Raw genomic sequence first — 18,065 nt, 5'->3', positions numbered from 1 at the left:
CAAGTAAAACAAACCTTCTACCGGTATTTGATCTTGGGGTATTTTCGAAAAACATGTGCAGGTTCTGCAGTTGGGAGAGGGTTGTTGAGATATCCTGGAGCACACTCTTGGCCTTTGTTTCCCTTGAAGACCTAACTCTTTCTGTTCCTACTTGAGTAAACTGGCTAGAAGCTCCCTGATTTCCACATGCTAGATGGGAACATGAAATGACATCATTGCTTAGAAAGCAACCTTTCCTTATTCTTACTTTTGGACAGCTTCTGTTTCCAACTTTGAGAACAGGTTGCGAGGCAAAGACTAATAAGAAGGCAACGGCTAGGCCAGGAAAAGTATTTCGCAGAATTATTTGGGCAGATCTGATCGCTGCTCTAAAGCTTGCTTTCAGAGGGCAGTAACGACAGACTGCACCTGCATTGCTCATTGCACTGCCCTATATTTCCCATAAAAGGTAACATGATTCTGGAAGAATTAAAGCTATTGCTGTGTTTGTGGAGTAGACAAGAGTTCCTGCATCAAACACACCTCTCTAAGGGAATGTACTGATTCACAGCACACAATGCAATAGAAAGTGGAGACTTTCGGTCCAAGGAATCTTCTGTTTATAAGTTACTAATAGCCTATTAGTTTTGTCATTGTAGAATCCAAGAGCATGTCCCATAACTAACCAATGCAATCTTCATGATATCCAAGAGACCTGGAGTATCAAGGAACATAACTAAATAGTTGGGTGTTTAGCGTAGGTCCACGATGGACAGAGCAATCCCCATGGACAACCACAGTAGATAAATGTTGTAAATAAACGTAGCGTAGTCCTTGTAGTTCCTTGTAAGTCGTTTATTTAGGTAACATGGTAAGTTAAGAATAAGAAAGGAAAACTCCACCAGGAGCAGCCTCCTGCCACTCAGCCCTCCATCCAACTGACAGTCTTACACACTCAACATTCTAACAGGCTCTCACATCATACATTCTAGGATGAGCAGCAGGAATAAATATAACACTAAATTACATAAAATATATTTAGGTGGAACATGATGTATGAGTGGGCTGGTAATTGGTGCAAAATTGATCGTAGCTGCTAAAATCTGACTATGCTGTGTCCAAATTTATTGGGGGTGATAAATATTGCATGAATTACAAGCTTCCCCTATAATGGGGAATAACATGAGGATTTTGATGCTTGCCACATTATAGTCTGCGTATCTACTGAGCATCCTGCCCCCCCCCCCCCCCAAGTAAATTCCAGCAGGTTTCATCTGTCCAAATGTAACTCGAGGAAGTGATTTGTATCACACAGTCTAAAATTAGGTCTTCAAAACAGAAACACTGGCAACAGACTAGAGAGTCAAAGAGTGTAGTACAGTGTTGTATAATGGAGGTGCATACAGAGGAGAAGAGTGTAGTACAGTGTTGTATAGTGGAGGTGCATACAGAGGAGAAGAGTGTTGGACAGTGGAGTGGCATAGAGCAGAGCATGGTACAGTGGCATGGAGTGGAACGTAGTGCAGAAGAGTGGAGCATACTGGAGTGGCATAGTGTAGAGTGAAGAAATTTGCCATGCATTGGAGTGCCATGTCATAGAATATAGAGGCGTGGAATGCAGTAGAGTGCAGTGGTGTAGTAAAAAGTTGAGTAAAGTGTCATAAATTGGAGTACTGTGTTCTACTGTAGAGTGTAGTGGCGTTTCGCACAGTAAAGTGATGATAAAGTGATGTAGACTACAGTAGAGTGGCATACAGTCTAGTTGAGTTTTGTATAATGGAGTGGACTACAGTACAACATTGTAGATTGGATTGGCATTCAGTGTTAAGTACAATGGAATAAAGTGGCATAGAGTGGAGTGACATACAATAGAGTAGAGTGAAGTGGAGTAAAGGGGAGTAGAGTACTATATCAGAGTAGAGTGGAGTAAAGTGTTGTGCACTGACACAAAGAGTTGCGTACAGTCTCGTATAGTGGACAAGAGTATCATAGAGCAGCACAGAGTAGAGTGTTGTACAGTGGCATACAGTATAGTACAGTGGAGTGTAGGGGTATAGATAAGAGTAGAGTTGTGGACAGTGACATACAGCATAGAAGAGTGTTGTAGAGTGGAGTTGGATAGAATCACGTAGTGTCAAGGAGTAGAGTGGGGTGGAGTGGCGTAGCGTAGGTATTAAATGGTTATCAATTGGAGTGGGGTCTTGCTCTGTACAGTGGAGTGCTGTGTCTTATAGAAAAGTGACAAATAGTGGAATAGAGTGTTGTACAATGGAGTGTACGAGCATAGAGTTGAGGAAAGGATTGGGCAGTGGAGTGTACGGCATAGAGTAGCATATAATGTTGTAGGGTGCCACAAAGTGTGGTAGACCTTTATAGAGTAGTTATATAGAGTGGAGGAGAGTGCCATAGAGTGGAGCGGTGTAGTGGTGTGGTGTACAGTTGAGGCATGGAGTGGATTACTGTAAAGTGAAGTAGCATAAAGTGGAATAGCGGACAGTTAAATTAAGTACAGTGGCGTGTAGAAGACTAGAGTGGCATAGAGAGGGACAGCGTAGAGTAGTGTACAGTGGAAAGGCATAGAGGCGAGTAGGGTACAGTGAATTAACGTAGGGTGGGGTGGCATACATTGAAGTAGCATAGCATTGAGGAAACTGTTATAAACTGGAGTGACGTCTCATACAGTAGAGTGGAGTGCTTTGTTGTACAGTGTTGAAAATTGTCGTAGAATTGGGCAGTGTTGTACAACAGGGTATACCGGCATAGAGTTGGGTACAAATTTGGACTGTGGAATGTAAGAGGATATAGTGGAGTAAAGTAAAATAGAGTGTAGAAGAGTTTTGTAGAGTGCAGTTATATAGAGTAGAGGAGGGTACACTGAAGTGGCATACAGTGAAGTAGCGTTGATTGGAGTGGTGTACAGTGGAGTGGCATATAGTGAAGTAGCATACAGTGGAGCGGTGGAGACTGGAGTGGTGTATTGTGGGGTGGGGTAGAGTGTAATAGCATACAGTGGAGTGGGGCAAAGTGGAATACCATACAGCAGATTGGCAAAGATTGAAGTAGCGTACAGTAAAGCAGAGTGGGGTGGAGTGGCATTCAGTGGAACAGCGTAAAGTGAAGTACAGTGGAGTGGCGTAGAGTAGAAAAGTGTAGAAGTTGAATATCGTTGAGCGAAGTGGTGTACAGTGGAGGGCAAACACCGGAGTGGGGTGGAGTGGAATAGCAAATAGGGGAGTGGCGTCCAATGGACTAGCGTAGAAAGGAGTGGAGTACACTGGAGTGGCATATAGTAGAATAGCATAGAGTGGAGTGCCATACAGTGAAATGGCATATAGTAGAATAGCATCCAGTGGAGTGGCATACAGTGGAGTGGCGTAGACTGGAGTAGTGTACAGTGTAAGAGCGTAGAGAGAAGTGGCGTGTAGTGAAGTTGCATACAGTATAATAGCTCATAGTGGAGTGGCTTAGAGTGGAATCTCCTACATTGGAGAGGCATAGAATGGAGTGGCGTAGAGTGGAACAGCATATAGTGGAGTGGAGTACAGTGGTGTGGTGTATGGATGCATGTAGCAATGTAGATTATGATGTGCAGAGTAAGGCAAAACAGAGAATTCCGCTGCCTTGCATTTCTAAAGATTTACCAATCATCGCAGAGCCACACGTGATGGCTTTGCATTGCTTTGTAAATCTGACTTAAGTATTGCGTTGCCTATGCGACACCATGTGTGTCATAAGGGTACTGCAATCCAATAATAAAGCTAGGCCTTAGTTACATTTTTGGCCATGGTATACCACGGTAACTTTGCAAGGTACTGTGGTACATGCAGATGACAAGCCAGTATACTTGAGTAAGGGCCATTTTTAGAGAATGAAAAGGCAGCCATATTGTTTTACTACACTTTGGTTGTGTTCAGTGTTGGGCCTTAGATATAGGTAAGCAGTAGGTCCTCATCAAACTCACACTAGGGATCCAAGGGAGATAATCCCACCTAAGAATGTATCATTCCCTATCTACATAAGAAACCCACAAAAGAAAAGTTCTACTTAAAACAGTTTTTTTTTAACATGTCTAATAAGGAAAAGTAATCCTTTGTCACATCAGGGCCACAAGGTCCCAGATGTGGCTACAACTCCTCACCAAGAGCAGTGGGTGGAGAGGAGCTGAGGTGTTTTAGATGGGAGATACCACTATGAAGTATGGGTGGGTGAGGGGCAGAGTGCAAAACTAAACTGAGTGAGAGGTTAAAACTATCTCAAGGGACTCAATCTCTTTATTCAATAGTGCCCTTGGATAGGATTAAAAAGTGAGAGGACTGGGGGTTCAGAGTACATATACACCCGTAATGGTCAGGTGGTATATCTGCTCTGAACACCCAGTTACTCATTAGACGTGTTAAAAATCCCATTTAAGCAGTAGCTCCTACCTATTACTACTTTATCAAAGTGGTAATAGGTAGGGAAATAGTTTTATATTTTTCATATGATTTTAAATATGTTTACACCCATGGTAGTTTCACAATTCTTTTTGAAATTATGTGAAAGGACAGCGATGACAGTTATCAAAGAGTTTAAATACCTTATAACTTAAAAGATGCTTACCCTACTTAATTTAAGTACAGGAACAGCATCATCATTGCACCACAATGTATCATCCTGTTAAATTTCATTGAAAATCCGTTCAGCCATTTTCGCGCTACGTTGAATACAATAGCCTTTGGAAAATACATTGGTAAAAAAACACATTTTGGGAACCCACTTTTATCCTTAACAATTCACCACAAAAATGTAATTGTCTCAAAATGTAGAAAATGCAATAGGACTGGAAAGTTTTGTGGTGATTCGTCAAATGGGTGGAAAGGTATTAGGTAGCTAAAATCAAAGGAAATCATATCTGGGAATACGAGCTATAACTACAGAGTACGGTTATCTACTGTATTTGTTTTTTGCTTTGCATAATCATGTTATGGTATTTTTTAATTTTTTATTTGTTACATGCTCGAATCACCCCCAGAGGGGTATGTCGTAGCGGGACCTGGACGACGGACAGCAGGCAAAGAAGGCACTCTTAAACTAAGTAGGTCTTAAGCGCTTTTCTGAAATGGGATTGATTTTCACAGGAGCCTAATTGCAATGGCAGTTTATTCCAAAAGTGAGGGGCAAGGAAGGAGAACGATCTGCAGCCTGACCTGGCCTTTCATGTGACCATAAATGTGTTATTTTAGTTGTTCATGTAGTAATTCTTAAACTTTACGTATGCAGTCTAGTTATTTTTTGGGCTTCCTTGCTACTTTTAGTAGGATTGTGCTATATGTGAAGCCCAAAGTAAATGAAAGACAATCATTATTGTGGTTATAAAAATATAGATTATTGGGAAGGTTCGTGGTCAGCAGCTGCTGAAGATGGCAGCCATTTGAGCGAGCTGCGCTTGCTACCAGCGAGCAAGCCCGCTAAATCCGTTGTAATTCGGAGTCTGGTGAGTAACCAGTGAAAGACAGCTGATCATAAACACAGTGGGTGCCCCACAAGGAGTAATAGCCTCTGAGCGACGACGGAGGCTGGATAAGCAGCGTACAGTCGGACCGGCTGGCGGAGGCAAGATGGTACCGCCCTTGTAGCTCTGGGAATATCGAGGGGAAACTCGCCCTGAGAAAGCAAGGCAGCACCGGCTGCATGACACGCAGATACTGAGGGCCCCAGTTGGAACTGTTGCGGAGAGCCCACTTCAGGTGCAGGTGGGGCTGCTGGTACCTTTAGGGAGCAGAGACCCTAAGCACCGGAGAGCGTCGAACAGCAGGGAACTTACTGGGCTGTCCACAAGTGACTGCTCACCAGCTCCGACCCATAAGCTGGTGGCTGAGCCGCTGCAGTGATTTAATTGGGGGCGGATGTGTGGTCAAGGAGGAGGGTTGAGAGCTAGATCTGCCGGTAGACTGATCGGGAGGCCGGCTGTGAGTCAGGGATGCATGCCCCCCACCCCCCTTTAGGTATGAGGGAAAGAGCCGCCTGGGAGTCGCCTAGGCTTAAGCAAAACATCCAGGAGGTGCAGGGACTCCAGCAGGCCAAAACGTGAGTGAATTTACCTGGAGTGAATGGTAGGCGGGGATCCCACACAAAACTCAGCAGGAGAATCCAAGACATTTCGTGACCCTGGCTGGATGGAAGTAAGAGGGCTCTCCCCTTGAGCAACTGGACCTGTGAAACGATTGCTTGTGTGGCTGAAGCTGTAGTGCGTAGGAAATCTTGAGTTGTGCCCATAGGGGAGAAAGTTAAGGAGTGGAGGCATCCGACACCAGTGCAAGTACTAAATACATAAGTCTGAATGAATTCAAAACCCGAGCCCACCGCTGAAGAACTACGGACTGCAGACATGGAACGCAACAAGGTGGTGCGGCCAGGTCAGGTCAACCATATTGATAAATACACTGTGGCAATGGGCCACGAAGGAGCCGCAGTGGGAGTTGAACCACTATCTGAGCACGAGGCCCAGTCTCCGGATCCCTCCCTGAAAGACATCATGAGGGCGATCAAGGAACTACGTGGGACCCTGGTACCAAAACTTGATTCTGTCACTGAGGAGGTAAATCTGCTCAGAGCAGAGCAGACATCCGGAAAATGTCTGAGAAGGTGTCCGTGGCAGAGGCGAGCATTGCGGATTACAGTCCAAAACCAAACGTCTAGAAGAGCAGGTCTCAATGCTCACTAAGAATCAATCTGATATCTTTGTCCGACTTGAATAACAGGAAGGGAGAGCCCGACGGAACAATATTCGGGTGGCGGGGGTGCCAGAGGGTCTGGAAGGGCCATCAATGGACCTCTTCTTGGAGGACTTAATTCTGAATAAATTGACACCAAAGCGCATATCCTCATTCTTTTCCGTAGAACGTTCACACCGCGTGCTGGGAGGTAGACCTTGCCCAGAAGCAGCCCCACGCACGATCATAGCCCGGATATTGTATGTCAGAGATTGGGATGCCATCCTGTAGGTGGCGCACCAGCATGGAGACTTATGCCATTACCTGTTTTTCCCCAGATTTCACGCTCCATGTTCAGCGTCAGAGGCGTAGATTCGACGCAGTCAAGGGGGCACTATGCGAGAAAACCGTGAAATACATGATGCTATTCCTGGCAAGGCTCAAAATAATCTACGAGGGAAAGGCATACTTCTTTGATTCACCAGCAGAGGCAAGCGACTGGCTAGAGGGCTGGCACACTGTCGGACGAAAAGGAGGGAAAAGTCTAACACCATCTGCGGATGGGTGCACCGCGGAGGGACGGGAGATGGACTAAGTGCCACACAGCCCAGACCAGCGCCAACGAACAGATAAGTGACAAAATGGATGCTCACCCCAAGTATTGACACTTAATTGTCCTCTCCTGGGTTCGCCGTTTGGGGAGGGTGGGGAGGCTCTGGAACAACACTATAATGTTAAGGACCACCTTTGATACAGGGCACCAAAGAGACACTTGTGGTGTCACTATTGTTGTCCCCTCAGGGGGTCTGGAGTGTGAGCAGATGGACAAGGTTACTCTCCAGACATTTCAACAGGGTTTAGATGTATCCAACAGCATATTTATAGTACTTCATGCTGCAGACTGATACGCTGCCCCTTATTAATCTTTGTTATTACACAGTTTGGGCGACAAGCACTATACGTGTTTGGGAAGTGGGAAGTTTGCTACTCACCTAGCAGGGTTGCAGGGTTGGGGGAGTTGTGCACAATGTTTAGTTTTGTTATGTATGTTTGCATGCGCGCTCAGGACCACTGTAGCCGAACAGGTTGACACAAGACCATTCTGAGAGAGCGGGGGGATTAACACGAGTGAATTTCTTAACCCAACACCACGGAATACCTGGCTAGTATACAGGTATGGAGCTGGAATGTAAATGGTCTGGGAAACAAAATCAAGCACACCCTAGTCCTCCAACACATTAAGAGGCACTCCCTAGCTGTTGTATTGCTACAAGAGTCACACCTAAAGAGGAGCAAATGTAAAGCTCTAGATCGCTTCAGGTATAGGCTGGTGGCCCACTCTGGATACTCTACCAGGGCTTGGGGGAGGGAATCCTAGTTTGCAGTATGTTACCCCTGACTATAACAGATACTTGGACAGACGATGCAGGCTGCTGTGTGGCGGTAGCGGGTAAATGGGAGGGGCGCTTGTTTTATTTTGCTCGATATACATACCTCGAAGGCTTCACGATATTGCTTTCCTGAAGATCAGTTTGTTCCGAATCAAATTGCCCTAGGTTACCATATTGGTGGGAGGGGACACAAACGCTGTCATGGACCCGGAGCTAGATCGATCTGTTTTTCGAGTGGGCCAGAGGAGAGAGCGAGACCTGTTGGGCTTCCTGACGGCCATGGGCTTGATAGACCTGTGACTTGACCACCTCTTTACACGGAATGACAAAGTGGGAGAATTTGCAAACCCAAACATATGGCATTGGGTAACTCAAATCACTCCCCGGTGGGGTTGGTCATTAAGGGCCCGCTCTTACCAGGGCAGCATTCCTGAGGCTTAACCACTGGCACTTTCGGGATCCGGCACTTCGGGACCAACTCCGGGAGAGCTCGGAACTATACTTTAAGGAGAATGAGGAGACAGAAGATTCACACATAACTCTATGGGAGGCTTACAAACCAGTGCTGAGGGGACAGACACAGGCGCTAATTGGGGCCAAAAATAAGGAAGAGGAGCTACAAATTAGTTCTTTGGAGCTTGAGATAACTCGGATGGAGGGAGAGGAGGTAGTGGACACCTCTGAGTTGCACCACAGACTGGCACTGAGGCAGCGCGACTTACGAGCCCTGGCAGACAGTGAAGCGAGAGCATATGCTATGGCAACTCAGCATCGCCAACATGATGTGGGAGACAAAGCATGGAAACTCCTAGCATTGTTGGAGAAGCGGGATAGTGAACGGTCATGGGTGACAGGAGTGCGAGATAAAGCAGGGGTACTGAAAACAACAAGTACAGACATAGCGGAGGCCTTCGCCGCACATATAGAGGAAGTTTTGCCCACCCGTTTAAACTAGATCCGAGGGTGACTGTGAAGTACGACTGCAAAAACTCTCCCTACTCACACTAACTGAAGAAGCGCGTGATACATTCGATGCTGATCTCACAGAGGAAGAGCTGGGAGGAGCCCTGGCGCACCTCAATTCAGGGAAGGCAGAGAGCTCAAATGGACTCCCAGTTGGAAATATACAAAAGTCAGGCTTCCATAATAATACCACCACTACTAACTATGTTGGTAGAGGCGCAGGGACAACTCCCGTCGGGTCAGCATGCGGCCACAATTGTGGTGATACACAAGGCTGGGAAACCACCCGACCAATGCGCCTCCACTTCCCAATCCCTATGATCAATGTAGAGGCGAAAGTACTGAGGCATACAGGAATGTGGCTTGCTCCTGCAGTGAGGATTGCCAAAAGAAACATCGCAAGGAGGTGGGGAGCGCCTTTACTGCCGTCTCTGGGAGAGTGGAAACAGGACCTTGTCTGGTGTCAACGTGCTGAAGAAACAGTGTATGAAAGTAGGGGATGTGTCAAAAAGTGGGAGAAAATGTGGTCACCATGGCGTCAGCATAGAGCAATGTTGGGGGAGGAGTGATACGCATCAGTTGCGCCTTGTCGGGGGAGAGGGAGCGACCGATAAATTGGTGTTTTTGTCTACTGATTACACATAGGGCCTTCAGAGCCATGGACGGTACACAAGGATTAGTTACTTACCTGTAATCCTAGTTCTCTTCCAGGGCTATACTCATCAAAGTCATAAGCACTGAATTATCTCCACCCATAAGCGGGAACCCGGAACATATAGACTAATATATATATATGTGTAAAATATATAAAAAGAGTACATAGTACTAAAAGAATTATACACATGTATAACTAATAATATGCAGCCCTAACCATAACCAATAGGCTAATAAAGCCATAATTACATGCCTTCTGCAGAATGAAAATAATCTATAAAAACAAATGCACGAAAAGGACATGAGCCTTAAATGCATTCCACAGAAAACACCCTTTTATGTTCATCAAAGAACAGGTAATAAAAGGCAATAAGCCTAAGCAGGCTGCATAAATAAATAACATCCTTGTACAGAAAAGGAGACTGTCACCTCGCCTTTAAGGCCTCAGAGAATCTGAACACTTTGCCTTTAAGGCCTCCAGGAGAACCCTGCTCCCATCATGCCCCACAGGTGACAGTTAGGTCAGTTCTTTTGTACGGTATAGGAAACCTTGCAGGAACCTGCATACAGAATGCAATAACAACATATCAAAATACAATGCTACTGCTCGCCCGGGAGGCGGGAGGGTGCTTATGACTTTGATGAGTATACCCCTGGAAGAGAACTAGGATTACAGGTAAGTAACTAATCCTTCTCTTCCAGGGGATACTCATCAATAGTCATAAGCACTGAATAGAGTAGAAAGCTCATACCCACTACCAAGCGAGCGAGCAGAAAGTAAAGATTAAATCACTTTGACACATATATCTCAGCTATTATTAGCAAACAAGTTTCTTAGTGATGCCTGCCCAACCTGAGCATCTGCCTGCATGTCTGAATCAAGACAGTAATGGCGAGTAAAAGTATGGACTGAACGCCATGTAGAAGCCTTACAAATTTCTGCCATAGTAACATTCCTAAGGAGAGCTGTGGTAGAAGCTTTCTCCCTCGTAGAATAAGCCTTTGGCCTTCCTGACAAAGACCTGTTAGCTAATTGATAAGCTAGTACGATGCAAGAAACAATCCACCTAGATATGGATCTTTTGGAAGCTGCGGACCCCGTGTTATTAGGACCATAGTTAACAAACAAACGGTCTGTCTTTGTTCTGTCCAAATAAAACTTGAGAACTCTCTTAACCCCTTCGACGCTCATGACGAGCTGGGCTCGTCATGCAGTAGCCTCCTGCTACGCTGATGACGAGCCCAGCTCGTCATGAAAAGGGGCATCTGCAGATTTCCAGCACAGGGGAAAAATCCCCATAGCGTTCAAGGTGTTAAAATCTAAATGATGGAGAGATCTTTCTGGAGGATTTGTAGGATTTGGAAAAAAAAGTCGTTTGTCTGATTAATGTGAAAATCAGAAACAACCTTGGGTAGAAAAGCAGGATGTGTTCTGAGTACTACTCTATTAGCATGAAACACAGTGAAAGGTTCCTTACAACACAGCGCCTGGCTCTCGCTCACTCTGCGGGCAGAAGTAATGGCTACCAGGAATGCAACCTTCCAAGTTAAATGTTGTAAGGAAGCTTTGTGAATAGGCTCAAAAGGAGCACCCATTAACTTAGTCAATACCACATTAAGGGAGAAGGTGATCTGACTGGAGGATACACCTTTCTTAGGCCTTCCAGAAAATCTCTCACCACCGGCATCCTAAAGAAAGAAGTCTGGTTAGGTGATTTTCTGTAGGGGGTGATTGCTGCAAGATGCACTTTAATAGAGTTAAACTGAAGGCCAGACTTCGCCAAATGCAGCAAATAAGGCAAAATCACCTGCTATTGACCTTGGACAGGGTCATGTCCCTTGTCCATACACCACAGGAAGAATCGCTTCCATTTAAAACTTATGAATTCCTTGTCGAAGGCCACTTCGCCTCTTTAAGGATATGCATACAGTCTGGATTCAACTGCAAGTGACCATACTGGATGACTTCAGGAGCCACGCTGCCAGGCGTAGGGAGGACAGGTTGGGGGGGGGGAATACTCTCCCCACCTGCTTGGATAGAAGATCCGGGCGACATGGCAACCTCCTGTGTGGCACTTCCGACAACTGAAGGAGGTCTGGAAACCACCACTGGCGAGGCCACTCCGGAGCAATAAGAATCATCCTGGAGTTGGTTCTGTACATCTTGTTGATCACTGTTGGTATCAATGGGGTCGGTGGAAAAGCGTACAGTAAGTTCTGACACCAATCTTTCAAAAGGGCATTCCCTTGAGATCCGACCTGGGGAAACCTGGATGAGAAGAAGGGGCATTTTGCGTTTCCCGCGTCTGCAAACAGGTCGATGTCTGGAGTTCCCCATGCTTGAAAAATACTGTCCACGACTTCGTTATTGAGGACCCAATCGTGAGTCCCTGCTGAGGAAATCCGCTTGAGAATTGAGGGAGCCCGGCAGATGAACAGCTACTATCGACAAGTCCCTTGCCAGTAACCAGTTCCATATGGTCTGGGCCTCCATGGAGAGGGTCCTTTACCGGGTACCCCCCTGTTTATTTAAATAATACATTGTTGTTATATTGTCTGTTTGAATCAGAAGGTATCGAGACTTGAAAGATGGAAACAGGGACTTGAGAGCTAGATGTACTGCTCTGAGCTCTTGCAGATTGATGTGATAGCCCCTTTCGGATTCTGACCATAGCCCTTGTACTTGCAGAGGGCCCATATGAGCACCCCAAGCCTGGAGAGAGGCATCTGTGATCAAAGTCTGAGTAGGAGGATCTTGATGAAACGGCACTCCTTTCATTATGTGCGACCTCTCCATCCACCATCGCATGGAATCCTTGGCTGTCTGATGAAGGATTATCTGATCCTCCCAGCACCCCGACCTCTGCATCCACTGATCTTCTAAGCACTGCTGTAGTGGAGGCATGTGCAACCTTGCGTTTGGTACTATAAAGATGTACAACGCCATTGACCCTAGTAGAGAGGACACCTGGCGAACTGTCGGGAAACTGGTATGAAGAAGAGACAGACATTTTGTCCGCATTGATAACCACCTCTCCTCCGAAAGACACACGTTTACTTTTTCTGTGTCCAAGAAAAAACCTTTTGGATTTATGGAAGGTGGTGGTTTTTTGAATTTGAGGAGGTATCCGTTCAGAACGATGTCGATGACCCACCTGTCCTTTGTCAATCTTTTCAACTCGTTCAGATATAATGCAATGCTTCCTGCTACCGGAGTGGACAACAGCCTTGGAGGAAGTTCCGTCTCATTGTTTCTGAGGTTGTTTTGAAACTGTAGACTGCTGTCTGTTTCCACCTCTGCCTCGCCCAGCCCTGCGTTGTTAAACTGCGACCTCTGTTGAGACTGGCCCTGGTTTTGCGAAGACCAGTTCAACGTTTGCCCACGCTGTCAAAACTACCTCTTGTCGTAGGGACGAAAGTGACGGTGAAACTCCTTTTTTTTGTAGGCCAACAGCCTTTAGAGTATCCAGTTCAGCCTTCATTTTGGCCATCTCATCGTCTGCATGAGATCCAAACAACGTTGTTCCATTGAAAGGCAAATTAACTATTTTCCTTTGGGCATCAGGCTTAAGGCCCGTGAGGCGAAGCCATGCTGACCGTCTGGAACAGATGCCATGGGCATAACCATGAGCTGCTAAATCCGCAGTCAGCAGCCGTAATAATAATTTGGTTGGCAACCAAACCACCTTCTTCCACAATCTCTAAGAAATCTTTCTGATCCTCCTAAGGCAATTTTTCAGCAAATCTCGTCAGAGAGTTCCATAAAAGACGGTCGTAGCGACCCAGCAGAGCCGCTGCACTCGCCACTCTCATAACAGAACCAGCCGTATTACACATTCTCCGCCCCAAGGAGTTCATGTTCTTGCTGTCCTTTTCTGGTGGAGCAGATGAAATGGAAGTAGCAGAATGTGCCTTCCTGGCCGTTGCCACAATGAACGAATCCAGTGGTGGGTCAGTACGTAACATTAAGGGATCCTGATCTGGAGCTTTATATTTCTTTGCGATTCTAGAGGGCCCCGAGCCCACTGTAGCAGGTGTTAAAAATGTCTTCATTGCTGACCGGTAGTCTTGAACATTCCAGAGCAAGAGGTCTATCACCCGCTCTGGGCTGCATTTCCAATGACGGATGCTCTCCAACTATCTAGGGGACATGCCAACAGGAGGTGATTTGCGCACCGGAGAGCCCTCCGGGGTTACCTGGACAATTTGTATCCCCATCGCCGACGAACTCCTTATAGACTGTGGAGATCTAAACATCGGTCTATTTGCTTCTTCCCCAGGAACCAATTGCCTGAACCAGAATGCGCCGCCAAAGAAGATGCCTGATGAGGAGAGGCTCTGACAGATGGAGATCTGTTCGAAGAAGCCCTCGACGTCGGATCTTCCTGCGGCACCATGGTTGGTCAGTTGGTGTCCTCGACGTCGGCTCCGACCTTGACAAAGACCAGTGACGGGTCCGAGAGGTCGATCTAGAATGTCTCGACGCCGACCTTGGAGCGGGTGGCGGAGACCTCGACGACGATTTTCTCGACGTCGGTAGACTTTTCAACGTCGAACGAGGCTTTTCATGCCTCGAGCCCGAAGCATGTCTCGACGTCGACCCATGCCTCAACGGCGACCTTGATCTTCTTCTCTTCTCAGGTCTCGACGTCAATCTACTCCTAGCCTTCGATGTCGATCTACTTTCACCCTCGGTGCCGGCTTCAATGCAATCAACACCACATGCCTCGACGTCGAAAAGCTTCTCGTCGGCGATCTTGACCTCGGTTTCGTAGTCGACTTGCTTCTTAAAGGTGATGTCTTCGATGCCGGTTTACCTCTTTCCACTGGTCTCGACGTCGACAAACCTGAGGGCGATCTAGACTTCGACGTCGATCTTACTTTTTCACTCGCCCTTGATGGTACCTCATGACACCTTTTCTTACTCCTACCCTCAGGAGAAGCAGATCTTCGACGTTTTGTAGTAGAGGAGGGCCTTCCAGATGAGATTCCACTTCTAGCACCCTTCTCATGATGTTTCTCCCTCTCCATAAGCCCCGGAAGACGAATTTTCTCTCTTTCCTTCAGAGTCCTTCTGGAAAGTTTAAGGCAGTGGTAACATTTCTCTACATCATGTGTGGAAGGCAAACAAACCCCACACACAGAATGAGGATCTGTTTTGGACATCTTCTTCCCACAGGAAGGACACTTGTAGAATAACTGACTAAAGATTATCTATGAATTAGTCAGAAAAGATTAAAAAATACCACCAACAGTCACAACTGTCGAAAAAAGTAGGAAAAAAACAAATTCTGACTGAAAAACAATTAAATTCAGAAGAGCTCAAGTTCCAGGTTCCTCACAGAACAAGCCGGGAAAAAAAACTGACCTAACTGTCACCTGTGGGGCATGATGGGAGCAGGGTTCTCCTGGAGGCCTTAAAGGCAAAGTGTTCAGATTCTCTGAGGCCTTAAAGGCGAGGTGACAGTCTCCTTTTCTGTACAGGGATGTTATTTATTTATGCAGCTTACTTAGGCTAATTGCCTTTTATTACCTGTTCTTTGATGAAAATAAAAGAGTGTTTTCTGTGGAATGCATTAAAGGCTCATGTCCTTTTCTTGCATTCTTTTTTATAGATTATTTCCATTCTGCAGAAGGCATGTTATTATGGCTTTATTAGCCTATTGGTTATGGTTAGGACTGCATATTATTAGTTTATACATGTATATGTGTATAATTCTTTTAGTACTATGTACTCTTTTTATATATTTTACACATATATATGTATTAGTCTATATGTTCCGGGTTCCCGCTTATGGGCGGAGATAATTCAGTGCTTATGACTATTGATGAGTATCCCCTGGAAGAGAACCTCATACCTCTCCTACAAGAACATTGTTGTGATACAAAAAAATGTCAACCATGTAAAAATGCATGTCATTACTGTAATGTATGGTCCCTTGAGCAAGTTAATTAAAAGATTTATAAAACAAAAATTCAAAAAAATATTCATTTTTTTTCCTAGTTGCGAATTATCATTGCCTCCAAATAGTAGTTTAGGTAGGTCACGTTTTCATTTTGTTGCACAGGGGTACGTAAGGAAAATGGATTTAGTTACGCTTGTTCAGCACAGTTTTATTTTGTGAGCCAGAGAGCAAGCAAAGAAAACGTAAGTAGATTAAGATGTATTCTATTTGTTATGTATTTGTTTATAAGTTTCCATAGCATGTGACCATAAATGAGTCTTTCAATTGTTTATGTAGATAATATGAAACTTTTCATATGCAGTCTGATTCATTTTTGGGCTTCCTTGCTACTTTTAGGAGTAGTACTGTGCTACACTTATACCACCCTTATAACTTCATAAGCACTTCACAACAGTACTTGCAATAACAAAAAGAATCATCTGCATGGTCTGATGTATATTGTTGAGAAATGTCATTACAATCTGTTCGTGTTTTGCTGCTACGTGAAATACAAAAGTCTATGTAAAATGCATTCGAGAGCACATATTTTTGGATCCCCTTTTGTCTTTGCACCGTGGCGCCAAACTTTCAATCCTTTGCCAATGTACTGGGTGCAATAAGTCAGCAAAGTTTTGCGAAGATTTGTCAAACACGTGCACAGTTATTAAGGGACAAAAATCGGAGGAATTCCGATCTCTGGTAACCCTAACTATAACTACAGAGTGGCTATAGCATACATGGATCAGCACTACAAGCAAAGTGCCTGACTCCTGACAGATGCAGTGGCTATCAAAGAGAACCTCCGCCTGTCATAGGGCACCATGCAGAAAGGGGACACAATATGCAAGAGGTAAAAGTTATGGGGCACCAAGCTGGGTGTTGTGACGTTGGATGGTTTCTCAAGTCTAGATGAAAATTTGTTTTTAAGTGCAGCAGGTGGCTTCAATTAAATCACACCTCTTGGGCACTGAGGTCATGGCGCAGACAGAGAAGTGTCACCAAGCTGTGAGGTTACCTACAGAAGCAGGGACTGTGGTGGAGATTAGGTAACTGCCTCGGCATCTCTGGGTGTTGGATACCCAGTTCCCATATCTAGGAGCTTAAAACTGCATTTGGAGTAGAAATGCTATCAGGTATATTGGGGGCACTTTCTTGAAGTCGCGAGATCTCTCATACATTGAACCTGGTTCTTTAAGGATGATTGTTCCTCCTTCACACAGTTGCCAGGAATTTATTGTGATGACCATTTATTTGTATTTAGTTTATTTCATAAGTTTTATAGAGCGCTAGCTAGACCTGACGGTATTAGAGCGCTTTACATAAAATGAGAAATAGAACATAGCTTTACAAAGGATGCATAAAATGAGAAATACAATAAAGTAGCTCTGTATATGATACTAGACACTTAGATTCAAGAGAAAGCATAAAAAGGAGACAAAGAGAATCAGTAAGCAAAAAAGGTGTGTTTACAGTATGCGGAAAAGTTAGAACAACATAAATGAAAGAGGGAATGACCTACTAGACTGCTGAAACAATTAAATAACCAACTATCACAAACGGTTGAGTCATAAAGAGAGAAAGCTATTGGAGCATAGTGCAGCTGGCATGTGTGGTAAATTATTTGTTGAGGAGGAGTTTCAGTTCCATTTTGAAGCAGGAGAAGGAGGGGTTGCATAGGAGATCTCTAGGGAGTGCGTTCCATATCCTGGCTGTATTTCCAGAAAAAGTGCGGGTCTGGGTGGTTTTCCATTTCAGTTTGGGAGGTATGAGAAGTGATCTGGAGCTTCTCAGAGTTCTGGTTCTTCCTGTTTTCGTAAGTTTATTGTCTAGATAGTTGGGGGTATGAGTGTAAAGGGCTCTGTGGGTGATGAAGGCAGTCTTGTAAATACATCTTCCTTCAATGGGAAGCCAGTTGAGGATCTTGAGGCCTGGTGTGATGTGTTCAAACCGTTTAAGACCTAAGAGTCGGGCTGCCAATTTTTGGACCGGCCTGAGGGTAGAGGTGAATTTTCGCCGTCCCTGCTAAGATGGCGTTCCCATAGTACAGTTTAGAGAGGACTAGAGATTGTACTACTGTCTTGAAATCATCAGGGGGATCGAATTGTTTAATTGTCTTGATGTGTTTTAGTGTGTAAAGCACTCCTTTGGCTGAGATTTTGATGTGATCATTCATTGACAAGTTATTGTCCAAGGTGATGCCTAAGGACTTTACAGAGTTGGACAGGGTGAGGGAGGAAGTAAGGGCATCCAGGTTCTTGAGCCCGTCTTGGATTGGTAGGTGGTTACTTTCAGCGGAGAACAGTATTAATTTATTTTTGTTCGGATTCAACTTTAAGTAGGTCGAATTAACCCAAAGTTTGTATCTTGGTTAGTGTGGCATTGAGGTGTAGGATGTCACTAGGTAACTAAGTAATTTGATTTTGTAGTAGAGTTGTGTGTCA

The 18,065-nt window shown here is 45.1% G+C and overlaps 1 protein-coding gene across 2 annotated transcripts in view; it reads right to left on the bottom strand.

The window, feature by feature from the left end:
• Positions 1 to 18,065, bottom strand: part of LOC144801703 (E3 ubiquitin-protein ligase HECTD3-like) — a 507,926-nt gene that overhangs the window by 55,665 nt on the left and 434,196 nt on the right. The gene's annotated exons all lie outside the window — the stretch shown is intronic.

This window comes from Lissotriton helveticus, chromosome 1_2, assembly GCF_964261635.1.
Source record: "Lissotriton helveticus chromosome 1_2, aLisHel1.1, whole genome shotgun sequence".
In the NCBI taxonomy this organism is placed as follows: Eukaryota; Metazoa; Chordata; class Amphibia; order Caudata; family Salamandridae; genus Lissotriton; species Lissotriton helveticus.
The sequence above is the reverse complement of the archived record's forward strand: the minus strand, read 5'-3'. Positions and strand labels throughout refer to the sequence as shown.